Below are 3,570 nucleotides of genomic sequence, written 5' to 3'. Positions count from 1 at the left end.
TATATAAAATATATATATACATATGTGTGTGCGCGCGCGCGCGCGCGCGCGCGTGTGTGTGTGTGTGTAATATATTTTTTATAGAGTGCATTATACATATAATTAGATTATATATATATGTACATATATATACATATATATTTACATACAAGTCCCGTAAGATTTTGCCAAGCACTTTTGTGTAGATAGAGTGGATTAAATTGAGCGAAAAATTCTTTGCTGTTTTGCAGTTTTTGCAATAGTTAACGAAATATTAATTGCTACAAATCGCTCAACATTAGTCTTCAATAATTTTTTACTCAAATATTATCAACTTTACAGAAAAACAGCGAGAGATAAAAATTGTTTATTATCTTCTCATAAACTTCTGAGAATTTTTTAACACTATATTTTCTCATGTTAGTAAAAATAAAAAAATACATTACTAAAAAGTTGATAAAAAGTTCTGACAAAATTTTTTGTGAAAAGAAAATAAATAATTTTTACCTCTTGCAGTTTTTCTATAAAGTTGATAGTATTTGAATAAAAAATTGAAGACTAATATTCGGCAATTTTTAGAAATTAATATCGTGTTAATTATTGCGAAAATTGCAAAATGTTAGAGAATTTTTCCATTCAGTTTAGTCCGCTCTATCTACACTTGACAAGAACTTACGGGATACCCTGTATATACATATTTATTTCTTATATTTTTGCATATTCATTCGTAATAGCAGATTGGTTTATGTTTTTCCTGTTTTGTCAGTATACCTTCTTATCCCATCAATTTTTGCGGAATACTCTAACCGGTTTATCCATCTCGACTAATTGCATCGGATATTCCCAACTGACCAATCAAACGTTGATCAAAGACGAACAGTGTCTACTTACCACTTTATTTTATTCTCTGTACAATTAGAAGAGAGATATGAGATAGAGAGATAGAGGAAGAGAGGAGAGAGAGAGAGAGAGTGAGAGAGAGAGAGAGAGAGAGAGCCAGAATCTACACTATTCCTTACAGCAGCTTGCTTCTGTTGTTAGATTGAACATTTGGCATTAAATATCTGATATTCATGTGTATCTCTCATGCGTCTTTTTTTAGTGAATCTTTGTTTTGGCCTAGTTGCAATCTATGAAATCCTTGATGTGATTTCCGTTTAGTCCACAGGTAGGAAGAATTCATGATTGTTGTTTCAAGTGTTATTTATCTAAGATAATATTGTGTGAATCATTTTGCGTTGTTAAATACCATTATTGCGTTATCGTGATCATTGTGGTGATTGTTATTTATTACAGATTTTATTGTTAAATTCAAACAAAATCCATATATAACAAATATATATAAAGAATAAATATTTGTTTGGTAGTGATATAAATTTTATACTAATTCTAATAATATCTGACTGTGATTCCATAAACTTTTGCACACATATAACATTTTTCGTGGATAAATATGTATAAATATATACAAACATAAATAAATATTCATAAATGTGTATAATTATAAATGAAATACGTTCATACGTCTCTCCTTCTTCTGTAAAATTACTTTTTAGTATAATAGAAATAATAATAGTAATGTAAAAATGTAAAAAATAATTAAAGAGAAAATTTTTGCACTGTTTGTTTTAGAAAAAAATAAGTTTTGGAAAAAAATTTGCTATACATAATTGCATACTTTTATATATAATTATACATAAGTAATTTTTTTAGCAGGGGGGAGATGGGGTGGTACATGGTTGGGTTAGGGTTAGGTTATTATATATATATTATATTTGCATTTATTTATAATTCTATAAAAAATTATGATTATAATGATAAAAATTTTAATTTAAAGAGTTTATTTTTTATTACACAAGTTTTCCACCTAAGAGATATGTATTTCAGTAGCCTTATCAGTAGTTTAAGCGTAATTAGAGAATACCTTTTGGATCTTCTTCGTTATAATTTTAAGGTATACAAAGGGCATAATCGGAGAGTGACTTACCATAAGTTCGAAGAACTCCCCGTGATATTGTATTTTCTGTAACCAAGTTCCGGTCCATTATCGTCGAGTAAAAAAATAGATTGTTTTAAGCCAGTGTCTGCGTAAATTTCTGGTGCGCGCGGCAGGTTGCAGGCCGCGGACGATCAAAGATTGCAATTTTAGATCTATTGTATAAAATCTATATTTGTATAAAAATTTTTAGATATTCATCCATCAAAATTTTTCTTTCCGTATATAATTCCGTTTCATCGAATTCTAATCATCTATTTTAAACATTGCGTTAGTTTTGTAAATTTTCATTTTTTGAAGCCCAACTTCTTTATAATTGTTGAACTGTTGATAGATCTTATTAATCTTTGATTCTAAATTCTAAAGAACCTTGGAGGTGATTTTATATTTCTGCTTCTTTTATTTCTACTTTTTTTGACGTTTATACAGTTTTTTGGAACTCTCATATTTTTTAATAACCTTGTATGTATAATATTTTTTGTTATATATATATATATATAAATTTTTAAAACAAAATAAATAATAAACAGAATACTAATAAGAATCTCGCTCTGTGATAATTTGAGAGCAAAATATATAATTTGAACTGTTAGTTTGGAATTCTCATTCCTTGATCAATGTCACTCTTTGATCAACCTTGTAATACTCCAACCTCTTAACGAGGTATGGGATCAGAGCTGGGTTCCTATCAACTACCATTGCAGTAGTCGACCGCAATTCGCATGAAACTACGCGTCATCGTAATTTTCTATTATTGAGTTTTGTGTCTATAACATATTTTGTTCGCAACATTGTAAGTTACATTAGATTTGAAAATTAATTCATTTCATCGGGACTCAATTTTCTTTGATATAATTAGTGCGAGATCTTTTAAAATTTATAAAATTGCCAGTAAAATGTGTTATACGATAATCTTATTTTTTACAAAAAAAAGATAAAAACGTTGGCATGACATCTTTCTTCTTACACTGAAATTATTATGCTGTCATTTGATTAATATTAATCTATTAGTTCCTAGCAAACATCAAATTACATGTAATGTACATGTTATCTGTAATTTTCCACTCAACAATATAACTGTAATATGACACGTGTGTTATTATAGTTATATTGTTGAGTAGATAATTAACCTGTACGATACTTGGAGTTTACGAGATTAGTTTATTTTAATATCAAGAATTTTTATCATTACTTTTTCTATTAATTTTTATATTGTGCCTGTTGATAAGTGATATTGAATTAAATTATTTTTTTCTATGATTTCTGTATCTTGTAAATTTTTGTGGAGTATATTTATTATTTTGTTTGCTTTAATCGATTACGTCAGAATCAGAGATTCTCACCAATCAAATGCTTATGAACAAAGATAAACTGCAGTATCTACTTTACATTTTTTGACGAATTATCGATTTTTATCATTTTTTTCTTTCTTTTTTCTTATTTTGTGCAAGAATATTATCGGGCAAGAGTAGATTCTATGTTTTTAAAACAAATGTGGTTATTGTTCTAAATTTATAATCGACAATTAATAATATTAAAAATTAAATTAAATTTTTTATTGATATGTTATTAATAACATTTTTAAAAAATATATT

At 27.3% G+C, this 3,570-nt stretch overlaps 1 protein-coding gene across 2 annotated transcripts in view; it reads left to right on the top strand.

Annotated features, from left to right (window-relative positions):
• The first annotated feature begins 1,035 nt into the window (after window positions 1-1,035).
• Window positions 1,036-3,570, top strand: part of LOC108751425 (peroxisomal N(1)-acetyl-spermine/spermidine oxidase-like) — a 13,723-nt gene continuing 11,188 nt past the window's right edge. Inside the window, exon 1 of one of the 2 annotated variants that reach the window (XM_018491622.1) lies at window positions 1,036-1,147. The gene's annotated coding sequence lies outside the window, so the exon portion shown is untranslated. Of the gene's footprint in view, window positions 1,148-2,690; window positions 2,769-3,570 lie in introns of those variants that run through there. The other variant, XM_018491623.1, reaches the window with a different exon arrangement.

The sequence above is a fragment of the Trachymyrmex septentrionalis genome, unplaced genomic scaffold (assembly GCF_001594115.1).
Source record: "Trachymyrmex septentrionalis isolate Tsep2-gDNA-1 unplaced genomic scaffold, Tsep1.0 scaffold44, whole genome shotgun sequence".
Classification (NCBI taxonomy): domain Eukaryota; kingdom Metazoa; phylum Arthropoda; class Insecta; order Hymenoptera; family Formicidae; genus Trachymyrmex; species Trachymyrmex septentrionalis.
This window is presented reverse-complemented; position numbering and strand designations above follow the sequence as displayed.